Consider the following 13,073-nt stretch of genomic DNA (forward strand, 5'->3'; position numbering starts at 1 on the left):
TGACAGAGACTCATTGTTGATTATTTGTACATACTGACTGTCCCGGCACTGTACTGTTCCTCTGTTTCTGCGTCCCTGCGCCTGTGGTTTATGGCCCAACGTTTTCCCCAGTTTCTCCGGCTGGACACAAACAGTTTCGCACACATAAACTGAACTGTCTTGTGGTCTCCTTTTACAATTCAGTAGAGGAAGAAACAGTTGTAACCTACATACCACTCCACACTACAGTAACGGAAAACTCACGGTGACAGGGTTGCAGTTTTGGAGAAATGGTTACCTTATCGCTTTGGTGACCGAAATACTGAAGAATTGGTACACGACCCCTAGTAAGTACATTTTGTACTACAGGGCGACAATCACTGAACTATATGAAATAAAATTGTCACAACCTCTGAACGGTTCGATTTAGAATGTTCAAACTGTATGGTTGGCCGCGGCGCATAAAGGGAGTTAGTATCTGCATGCGCACGTTCCTTGTTGTTGTAGGCCGTTTGCACCTGAAAATGTCACGGTACAGCATGCCTGAACGTATAACGCTTGTGAAGGCCTACCATGCGACCAATAACAGCGCAACTGCGGCTCAAAGGAAGTTTGCGACCTAGTTCAAGCTGAAGACACCCGGTCTAAGTGTCCTAACAGTCAAGAATTTGATTCGCAAGTTTGAGAGAACTGGTAGTGTTCGTGATGACAGTGTTGGCAATGTCGGTCATCCAAAAAGGGTAAAAACGCCTGAAAACATGCCAACGTTGGCAGGCATATTGGACATTTCGTAACCTAAATCCAAATATCTCTAGTGACGCTTACATGTTGAATAAACTGTGTGCACGCCGTAGTTTGTAACTAATTTACGTCTTTTTCATGTAGTTCAATAATTTTCACCCTGAAAGAACATCGGCTGAAATATGGATGTGAGACACCTTGGGTAGAGCAAGGTGATGAAGTCGACACTGGACTCTTGATCGGGAGGAGTAGAGGTCTTATCCCTGCCTAATGTCTACATTTAGATCATGCGTGGTTTCCGCTACTAAAGCCAGAACACCTCCTTTAGAAAATGTAACAATAATATGCCAACAGAGGCTATATTGATAATGTTTTATTTCGCAACCAGTTTCGACGTTCTAATAACCTCATCTTCAGTCCTGTCGCAAGAATGACACCAAGTACCACTCGTGCATTTGTAACTACGGATATCTACGGAACCAGATATGAGTGCTGGTGCCTTGTCTTATACATGAACGAGTGGTGGTTAGTGTCATACATGCGACAGACCTGAAGATAACGTTACTGGAAGTGAAAACTAGTTGCTAATAAAAAAATATCAATATAAAGGCAGTTCGTATAGTATTAACACAGTTCATCGACCAGTTGCCGCCCAAGCTCCTGAACCCAGGGTGAAATTGAATTTACTTCATAGCTTCTGCTTGATACTCGGTGAAACAGATGTTACTACGTGAAATTTTTCGCACTTTATGTCACTTTACTTGCTTCCGTTATTTGAAAATATTGTTGTTGGAAATAAACTTTCCTCAAAACTTAAGCTTATATGTCGCATCAAGTTGTACAGTAATTTAAATGGACCATACAGGCAATCCCAACTAAGTTACAATTTTTTTATATTTTTGGCAAACATTTTCAAGCCGAATGGTCTTTCTATTATTGATTTTAGACTTGGTGCTGGGAGATGGGTGTTCATGACTGGAATTGAGAGCAAAAGTGACTAAATGGACATTTATTACAAAGAAATCCCTTTGCTCTCACAACATGCATCGTACACTAAGAAAAACAATTAACGTGGTTCCCTAAGATGTATGGGGCAGTAATAATAACATTCTTAAACATCAGCATCTGAACCATATGGAAAGAAATGAGTGTGGATACTATAGGAAGCAAATAACTCTGATTCTCTCAACACACAATCATTCACGCTACAAAAAACTACGGGAGAAATTACACAGTGTATTTCTATCATCATGCACTATGACGAAAAGACATACACCAAATACGATACACTTGATAAAAGTCAATGGTTTTAATAAAATCCCAAACTATTGGAACATTCCCAGTCATATTCGTATTAGTTCTACTCAGGGATCTGTATGTGATGCAAATTAACATAAAATTTGAATACACATACTCTACTCAATGAATTGAGAACTATTCGATTAACCAATCTCCTAGTGGGAGTTCTCCACTCTGAGTCGACCGAGCGAGGTGGCGCAGTGGTTAGCACATTGGACTCGCATTCGGGAGGACGACGGTTCAATCCCGTCTCCATGATTTCCCTAAATCGTTTCAGGCAAATGCCGGGATGGTTCCTTTGAAAGGGCACGGCCGACTTCCTTCCCAGTCCTTCCCTAACCCGAGCTTGCGCTCCGTCTCTAATGACCTCGTTGTCGACGGGACGTTAAACACTAACCACCACCACCACCACCACCACCACTCTGAGTTGCATGGTGATTGGTACCACGCGCAAATAAAAGTTTAGTTCGAATAGTCACAGGGGAGTCTAAATCATGACTGGAAACTTTAAAATTGAAAACAAGATTTACAGATTATGTGCTGAAACGGATCAGTAAACTGAAGGACTTCAGAACTTCATGCAGTTGTACGCCAGTATAGAGGCCAGATTCATAATTCACAAAAACAGGGAAAATTGACACAATAGTCAGCCCGCAAAACGCAGGTGTGCATCAATTAAGTAATAAACGCCGAGTTTACCTGTTAGAAATTGACACCAATTCAGCCTTGTCTGGCTGCTGTAACTGCTGAGAATCACGCAACCTCTTCGACACTCCGTACACGCGGTTTGCCTATCTTCGCTAGAGCAGCCAGAAGACTAAAAGGGTGTCATCAGCATGAGTTCTAAAAGGAATCCGTTAAATTTCGGTCACACGATAATCTAAAGGTCGTAAATTCAACTAAATGCCTAGGTACTACAATTACGAACAATTTAAATTGGAAAGAACACAGAAGATGTCATGGGGAAAGCAAACCAAAGACTGCGTTTCATTGACAGAATAGTTACAAGATGCGACGGATCTACTAAACAGACTGCCTACACTGCGTCTGTCAGTTATCTTCTGGATTACCGCTGCTCTGTCTGGGATCCTTAATAGATAGGATTAACGGAATACATGGAGCAGGTTCAGCGAAGAGGAGCACGTTTTTTATTATCGTGAAGTGGGGCAGAGAGCGTCACGGACATGATACAGGATTGGGGATGGACACCATTAAAACAAAGACGTTTATCGTTGCGGCGGAATCTTCTCACAAAATTTCAGTCACTATAGCATAGCCTCCGTTAAAAAAGAGTATAAATCGGCCGTCGATAGTCAACAATAGAGAAGCGCTATCTGCGCTATTTGAATCGCAATAATCATCTTTGTCCCTTTGTACAAGAAGAACGAGCGTATTCTTTTTTTTTATGTTTCATTAACTTATCGATTCTGATGTTCTAGCCGACGGACACTGATTGTTCACGATCTATAGCTGATACATTTATCTGTGGTAGTTATAGAATTTTGTTGAATAGATATGAAATTAATAATTGTAATATGTGTTTTTGTCAGTAGTGAGTACCTATCCTGCATTTGGTTCAGTACGTAATGGTTCAAATGGCTCTGAGCACTATGGGACTTAAAATCTGAGGTCATGAGTCTCCTAGAACTTAGAACTACTTAAACCTAACTAACCTAAGGCCATCACACACGTCCATGCCCAAGGCAGGATTGGAACCTGCGACCGTAGCGGTCGCGCGATGCCAGTCTCTAGCACCTAGAACCGCTCGGCCACCACGGCCGGCCAGTACGTAATAATTAAATGTTGCCTTGGCTATTTGTGTAGGCTCATTATTGTAGCGGCGCCATTGATTACAAAAATTTTATTAGTTCTTTTAACAGTCATTTTAATGCTAAATGTATTAAAATGAATAATCTCAGTAAACTGAAAACGGCGTCTTGTAATATTTTCCAATTCATATTGGGCCAGAAGTACAGTTTTTTATTGATAGTAGTATCAAATAAATGCTTACGCTGCCATTGGACATAGGCAACTATCCTGGGGCATCCAGCCTCGCAGAAAAAATAATTAAGTATTCTTTAAACGGATTATCGCGTAATATTAAACAAAGATTTTTAGTCCACCGTGAGTAAGACGGATGTCTTCACGTTGGGATACGTATGATATTTCTGGCGATAGCGCCCTGAGAAAAATTAGCTGTATCTTTTAACAAACATAAAAGAGTATTTTCAAAAACAATTTCATACAATAGGAAAAACGGCACAGTTATCGCTGTATGGAACAGTATTCAATTTAATTCATTAAAAAAAAATTACGCGATATAACCAACTTTCTCCTCCTAACGCGAAAATATTTTGTTGACGCCCACCTACAGAGGGAGAAACGATCATCATAATAAAATAAGGGAAATCAGAGCTCGCACGGGAAGATATAGGTGTTCGTTTTATCCTGCGCTATACGAGAGTGAAACAACAGAGAGTTATTGTGAAGATGGTTCGATGAACCATCTGCCAGGGACTTAAGTGTGATTTGCAGAGTACCCATGTAGATGTAGAAATTGATGTGGAAGTTTCCGACAGGTGCAGTTTTAAAGTGCTCAACAAAGGTGTGTGGGTCACACCGGGTGTGTTGCTGAGCAGGGGGATCTTAGAGCGACCCTTTTATCACGCACATGATAATACAGCGACCCCCTTTCCCCCTCCCCACTCCCTCCTCCTTCCCCTTGTGAATACAGCAAGTACGGCAAGAAGCAGAAGCACTGAAAAGAAATAAAATCCCTTTGCTGCTGCGGATCATTTTGTCGAATGGTTCTGAACAGTCCCTAGTGTTTCTTCCCTGTATACCACTGCAAAATTTGCGGTCGCACTACGGTCAAATACCGTTCATGGGGTGTAGGGGCTGACGATATCCTTAGAGTAGGGCAGAAACGCCCAAGGGGTGGCAGCAGTGTCAAAATCTGTGGAGAACGTCGTCCTGTTGATCACAGCATTGCAAACTGTCGTTTCCGGCAGCGCCCAAAGGGAAGGGGTAGTTCATTGACGCTATTTATGCCAACCTTGAGGCCTTTCCGCGACTGGCCTGAAAGGCTTCCCTTGCCCATCCATCAGAAAACCGCGTGAATGCAACTCTAGGTGTCGCGGCTATGACCTCCATCCCAGAGATGGAGAAAGAAGGGGTAAATGTGGGTATGAGGAACTATAATGGAACTTTAAATGGTGGTCTCGACTGCCAGTCTTCGTTCCTCTTCCGCCATTGGCTGAATGAGATTTATTCCGAGTTTTAACTCCTTTGTAATTAGAAGTTTCGTGCACTTATTTGCAAAGAGATCGCTTGCAACTTACCGCACTTCCGGCCTCTGTGCATGGAGGGAGCGTCTTCTCACAGTTTCAGAGCGCCTGCCCTCTGCTGATGAATATTTATGGGCCGCTGCTAAACAACCTGCGCTCTGCCGTACAGCAACGAGCGCTTAGAGAAAGGCCCGCAATTATGCGGAGACGCTTGTCGCTGCAGACCTTTTTAGCTGACTAGGTCGACGGCTGTCTTTGTCGTGGCCACATTATTACCACGACTTTTCTTGAGGACAGAAAAGCATACCTGCGTTGTGGTACAGTCATGCCTTTGGGGCAAGAAAAGGTCCCTCTTCGCCGTCTTTTACTTCCATGCCCTATTAAACTTTAATGTGTTAATAAACGTGTCTGTGCCATGGTCTTCTTGTCTGTTACAGAGTAACTTCTAAATGCATCCTTTGTTTCTCCTGCAGGGCGGTTGTAGAACAATACTTTCTTTACAAACAGGATTTCTTCATTACGCTGCTTAAGTTATTTCATTTGTGAATCATGTTTCGAGATGTTACCAGTTACAAATTTTTACTGGGGAGTAAGCCTAAAAAATGACTCCCATCTCAATCGCATCGGCTATTCTGGACTGCTGTACCTGCTGGGTTCTAGCGCTGTACTGAGTTAAGGGCACACTTCTGTCCCTGTGCTGCTCATTTTTGGAACACAACCTACGACCAGCTTAGAGACAGAAGTGATGACACTTTCTGCAGGTCCTGACCGTTATTTTGCAGAACAATGCTCAAGCACATACAGTGCAAGCTGTTACTGATTTGTTTGACTGATGGGGCAGCTAAGTGCTATACCACCTACTGCACTCCCCTGACTTAAGCCCTCGTCAGTTCAGGTCGATTTCTAAACTGAAGGAAACAATTCACATCTTTCACTTCAGAACTGCTACAGATTTGTCGGGCAATGGGCCGTGCCATTTGAACTGTCAACACAACTGGCACAGCTAAGAGTGTTCTATGACTTCCACATCACTGGCAACAGGTATACACAATGCTGGTCACTACTTCGAAGGTAAGTAAAACTTTGAAACGTGTATCTATTTTGTATGAGCTGTAAACAAATAGTTGCCACCATTGAAGTTCCAACCCTCGTTTTCGCCTCCATACCTATTAACCATAAATTAAAATTTTTAACTCTACATGATCTGTGGTGTGACACAAAGCCCTTGCTTGAGGAAAGTGTCTTTAAATATTTATACTACCTTCCACACCTTTAAACCAGTGACGTACTATTTCCCAATATTTATTACAGATCATACAAAAACTGATACATTTTTAGCGGACCATTGCCTTGAAACTAGGCATAGAAAGCGGCTTTTTAACAAGTCTCTGTTCAACTTGTGTGCGAGTACATCGCTTTGTTCAGACTTCGTTGCACGCTGCGAAGAGCCGACGTGGTTCCCTCTTTTACACGGCCAACTAGTTTTTCATAAACTGACTTCCCAATACCGTTTCTGGTTGAACACGTAATTACTCCGATTTAGGAAATGCGAGTTTGACTCGCAGATTTTAGTTCCCACAACCGGTATTCATTCAAAGTAAACACTGCACCGAATTTGAGTCTTGGTTGAGTTATCACGTTACTACTTACTTTTTAAAATGGTGGTATATTGACTGACCAAAAAGCTATTCATTTCATTTCCTTTCCTTAATTCAAGAGAATCACATATATTATTTATCATATGGAAAGAAATACATAATTAATAATATATTTTTGTGGAATTACCAAAATCAAACTGGTTGTCATCAGTCTTATTTCTCGCTAATACGTACCCATTCACTGGCACGCCATAAATAGCGGATGACAAAACATTCCTTAACTGAGTGCATACGAACAGAAATTGTCTTTTCTCATTGGCAAATTTGTAGCTGTTAAGAAGTGTTGGTGGACAATACTGCTCCACCCACGATAATTTTCCATCGTTTTTCACAGCCCTCGTAAGGGAGTAATAAAAAGGTTTTGCGCACATTACATGGCTTGGATAAGATTTTTAAATAAGCCTCCTTGTATAATCTCCCTCTCCTCCTCAAGAGCTCATTTACTTCTATAAAGAAATCATACCCAGTATAACTTCACTCAATTGTACCGACAGTATCTGAACGGCTAATTTAAAAACACTACTCACATGAAACAAATAACACTGGAAAATCGATATGACAGGTTTAGCATAAACATCTCCAAAACTGTTCAGATCCTGTTGTGTAAATCCTATAGCTTCCACATGCATATTTCCATATACATCTATACATTGCTGATATTTAGGTACATGGCAGAGGGTAGTTGTCGTTACACCACGAATTAAGGACTCACCAGTCCTTTAAGTAGTATAATTTTAAAAGATGCAAGGTAGTCGAGGATAAAAACAGTTACCCAGAAAGTATAGATTTGTTTCTTTAATTCCATTCTATGATTACAAACAGACGTCATGAGACTGTTTCTGTCATTCATGGCGATCTTCACATCCGATTAAAACAGATGAAGCTTTTCGTTGATTTAATGGTGTACGAATCTGAAGATGGTCATTATGAATTGAAATCGAGTGTGATGACCATTTTTTGCTATCGTAGACGATAATTAAAGATACAAATTCTGGACTAATCTTACGTTGGCGATCCCTATGAGAGCGTCACGTAGGGGATAGAAGTATATTCTTGGATTTCTCTCTTACTGTGTCATTCCATTTCAGTACGTCTGCAAATTGTTGCACTCAGATATTTGTATTATGTGATTGATTCCAGTCGTGACGCCGGCCGTGGTAGCCGAGCGGTTCTAGGCGCTTCAGTCCGGAACCGCGCGGCTGCTACGGTCGCAGGTTCGAATCCTGTCTCGGGCATGGATTTGTGTGACGTCCTTAGGTTAGTTAGGTTTAAGTAGTTCTATGTCGTAGGGGACTGATGACCTCAGATGTTAAGTTCAATAGTGCTCAGAGCCATTTGAACCAGTTGTGACTCATGGATACTGTAACGACAGGATAAATCAACACGTTTCTGTGTTACGTAATATGCACAGTTTTACATATCTGCACCACCTTGAAAGCCGGCCGCGGTGGCCGAGCGGTTCTATGCGCTACAGTCTGGGACCCCGCGACCGCAAGTTCGAGTCCTGCCTCGGGCATGGATGTGTGTGATGTCCTTAGGTTAGTTAGGTTTAAGTAGTTCTATGTCCTATGGGACTGATGACCTCAGAAGTTAAGTCTCATAGTTCTCAGAGCCATTTGAACCATTTAAACAACCTTGAAATCTTAGTGAGGTCCGACTGAACACTTGTGCAGTATTTTTTAAACAGTAATTTATAATAAGTACTTATTTTACTGGTAAAAAGTCTTGGGCTGTTTCAAATCCAAATGTGGTAAGTGACTAGTTCACTTTAGAGAATGGTTTGCGACTTGATATACTACGTTGACTTCACATGGATCATCCACGTCCACTTCATGTTGTCCCTCGCATTCAGATCTCGTGTGTGGATGACTTTGGTGCTGGATATACACGTGCCGTTACAGCGCCTGCCTGTCTGTGGCGGCGCAGAGGCGGCCATCAGACGGGGGACGCGCTCTTTCGTAAACACGCTCGCGCAATGTTTGTTCTCCGCTATCCCAGGACGCTCAGTGCAAGGCGAGGTCGGGAAAGCCTTGGCATTTCGACCGCGCTTCCACTCTGTTTAAAGCTTTACGTATATTTTGTTTGCGCGACGGATCCTGCGCGATATTTGACCCTCGGCCACAGAACTACCTTCCGGTTTTTGGAAGAGCCTTGCCATGAGAGGAATCTCTCTTATTTCACAGATGACTCTCATAAGTCTGCTTCCAATTTGGGCATAGATAACTTCTTTGTTCCTTTATGATGGGAAATGGTTCGATACGATAGTTTCATGTTGAAACAGCATCTTGAGGAAAACACAAACATAACAAGGTTCAGAGACGGCACTGGTCTCGTTCACTCTGTTACGTTAGTACCACATGCGCTAATACTTACACTACTCGCCATTAAAATTGATACACCACGAAGATGACGTGCTACAGACGCGAAATTTAGGAAGAAGATGCTGTGATATGCAAATGATTAGCATTTCACAGTGTAAGTAGGCTGTTGAGGTTTTCTTATTGGTAACGCCACGTAGCGCTCTGTATGAAAATCGCTGGCTGTGCTGTGTGCAGTCTGTGGCTGGTTTGCATTGTTGTCTGCCATTGTAGCGTTGGGCAGCGGCAGCTGCATGTTAACAGCGCGTAGCGTTGCGCAGTTGGAGGTGAGCCGCCAGCTGTGGTGGACGTGGGGAGAGAGATGGCGGAGTTTTGAAATTAGTAAGAATTGGTGTCATGAACTGATATATATATATATATATATATATATATATATATATATATATATATATATATATAATGACTGTTAAGGTTCAAATGGTTCAAATGGCTCTGAGCATTATGGGACTCAACTGCTGTGGTCATTAGTCCCCTAAAACTTAGAAATACTTAAACCTAACTATCCTAAGGACATCACACACATCCATGCCCGAGGCAGGATTCGAACCTGCGACCGCAGTAGTCGCACGGTTCCGGACTGCGCGCCTAGAACCGCGAGACCACCGCGGCCGGCGACTATTAAGGTAAATACATTGTTTGTTCTCTATTAAAATCTTTCATTTGCTAACTGTGCCTATCAGTAGTTAGTGAATTCCGTAGTTTGAATCTTTTAGTTAGCTCGCAGTAGTGGTGCTTGCTGTATTGCAGTAGTTCGAGGTACGAAGATTTTTGTGAGGTAAGTGATTTGTGAAACATATAGGTTAATGTTAGTCTGGGCCATTCTCTTGTGGGGATTACTGAAAGTCAGATTGCGTTGCGCTAAAAAAAAAAAAAAAAAAAAAAAAAAAAAAAAAAAAAAAAAAAAAAAAAAAAAAAAAATATTGTGTATCAGTTTAAGCACAGTCTTGTATACATTTTTCTAAGTGGACGTTTCAACAATCTTCACACAAGGTTGACGTTGGTGGCAACACCTACAACGTGCTGAAATGAGGAAAGTTTACAAGCAATTTCTCGTACACAAACAGCAGTTGACCGGCGTTGCCTGGTGAAACGTTGTTGTGATGCGTCGTGTAAGAAGGAGAAATGCGTATCATCCCGTTTCCGACTATCGCGATTGCGGTTTATCGTATCGCGACATTGCTGCTCGCGTTGGTCGAGATCCAATGACTGTTAGCAGAATATGAAATCGGTGGGTTCAGGCAGGTAATACGGACGCCATGCAGGATCCCAACGGCCTCATATCACTAGCAGTCGAGATGACAGGCATCTTATCCGTATCGCTGTAGCGGATCGTGCAGCGACGTCTCGATCCCTGAGTCAACAGATGGGGACGTTGCAAGACAACATCCATCTCCACGAACAGTTCGACGACGTTTGGAGCAGCATGGACTATATCAGCTCGGAGACTATGGCTTCGCTTACCCTTGACGCTGTATCACAGACAAGAGCGCCTGCGATGGTGTACTCAACGACGAACCTGGGTGCGCTAACTGCAAAACGTCATTTTTTCGGATGAATCCAAATTCTGTTTGGAGCATCATGGTGGTCGCATCCGTGTATGGCGACATCGCGGCGAACGCACCTTGGAAGCGTGTATTCGTCATCGCTATACTGGCGTGTCACCCGGCGTGATGGTATGGGGTGCCATTGGTTACACGTCTCGATCACCTCTTGTTCGCATTGACGGCACTTTGAACAGTGGACGTTACATTTCAGATGTGTTACGACCCGTGGCTCCACCCTTCATTCGATCCCTGCGATACCCTACATTTCAGCAGGATAATGCACGACAGCATGCTGCAGGTCCTGTACGGGCCTTTCTGGATACAGAAAATATTCGTCTGCTGCCCTGGCCAGCACGTTCTTCAGATCTCTCACCAATTGAAAACGCCTGGTCGATGGTGGTCGAACAACTGGCTCGTCACAATACGCCAGTCACTACTCTTGATGAACTGTGGTATCGTGTTGAAGCTGCATGGGCAGCAGATTTTGTCATGGTGTCCTAACGAATACGTTTGTCTTACGTCTCACATTGAATTCTGCGGTTATTTCAGGCAATGTTGCTTGTCTGTTAGCACTGACAACTCTACGCAAACGCTGCCGTCCTCGGTCGTTAAGTGAAGCCGTCGACCGCTGCGTTGTGAGTGGTGAGATGCAATGCGTGCAATGTGGTATTCTCGGTACATTCTTGGGTAAAAAAATACAAAAAGTAAAATAAAATAAATAAACAATATAAAAAGTGAGCGATGTAAGTTAGACACTGAATTCTGTTTTGTGTGGATAACGCCAGTATATATTTTATGATGTGATTTATCCGCATTTTAGTCTAAAACTAAATTTTGATATCTGTACTCTCATATCTTTCTGTCATGCTTTGTATGTTTCCATATACTGTGGGCTGAAGATGAGGCTTTTTGGCGTCGAAAGTGATAGTATATTTTGCATTAACGACTTCGAATTACAACACAGCTGTTAGTTACAATTATTGGTTTCAGTTACCATTATTGAAGTAATTCAAGATGGCTGAACGAAGTTTTGCATTACTCTTCACCAGAACACGAACCAATTTTCTTAATCGTTGCACCAAACGACTAACCAGAAGGCATTAAACGGTTTCAGCAAACTACCACGAAAGAACAATCTACGACAGAGGGCACTCTAGGGTACTAGTGTAATGGATAACTCGAGAAGTGCTACACGTCCTGAGGCTACAATAGTGGCCAGAACGTTGGTTCTTCATTTTATAGTATTACAGTGTTTACAACGAACAAGCGTATTATGGAAAATGATTCCCGCAATGAAAGCCCACGAATCTACAACAGCCCAAGAAACCCTGCGAAGCAAAATGACAAGTGGAGAGACACTAAGCTCGCTTTCAGGGGATAAAGTTTCAAATTGCCATCCTTCCATAGAGATATACTATTTCTGTGGCTTCCCTAAATCGCTTATGGGAAATTTCGGGATGATTTCTTCAAAAAGTACACAGCCGGTTTCCTTCCGTATTCTTTCCAAGTGCGAGCTCATGGTCAGTCTCTACTCACATAGTCGACGACGAAACGCTGATAATTTATTTTCCTTCCATCTTTCGAGAAGAGTTATTAGCTAGGTGCTTAGAGCTGATGTCTCGCCTCTGCTGCGGCCAGTCTCCGTGATCACGTCTGGGGGGAAAATTGTGGGTGATCAGCAGAAAGCAGATTGCTCTGCATTACAGCACATGCGATTCGATTGCAGTTAGGCAATTCTGTAGTAACTTTTACCCTCCTGGAAACAGAAACTTCTTAATCCAGTACCTCTTCAATATTTCTTTCTATTCTTCTGGTGAGATGGCAGACTAACCGCTTGATAGTTTTCCAATTTTTCCTCTTGTGTCTTTTTGATAAATGCGATAATACGTTTCTGGAAATCTGACGCTAGATAGATTTTTGATACCACATTAAATAACTTTCTATTTCCAGAATGAGATTTTAACTGCAGCGGAGCGTGCGCTGATATGAAACTTCCTGGCAGATTAAAACTGTGTGCCGGACCGAGACTCGAACTCGGGACCTTTGCCTTTCGCGGCCAAGTCTGAGCTACGCAAGCACAACCCACGCCCCGTCCTTACAGGTTTACTTCTGGAAACATCCCCAAGGCTGTGGCTAAGCCATGTCTCCGCAATATCCTTTCTTTCAGGAGTGCTAGTTCTGCAAGTT

The sequence above is a fragment of the Schistocerca gregaria genome, chromosome 2 (assembly GCF_023897955.1).
Source record: "Schistocerca gregaria isolate iqSchGreg1 chromosome 2, iqSchGreg1.2, whole genome shotgun sequence".
Taxonomy (NCBI): domain Eukaryota; kingdom Metazoa; phylum Arthropoda; class Insecta; order Orthoptera; family Acrididae; genus Schistocerca; species Schistocerca gregaria.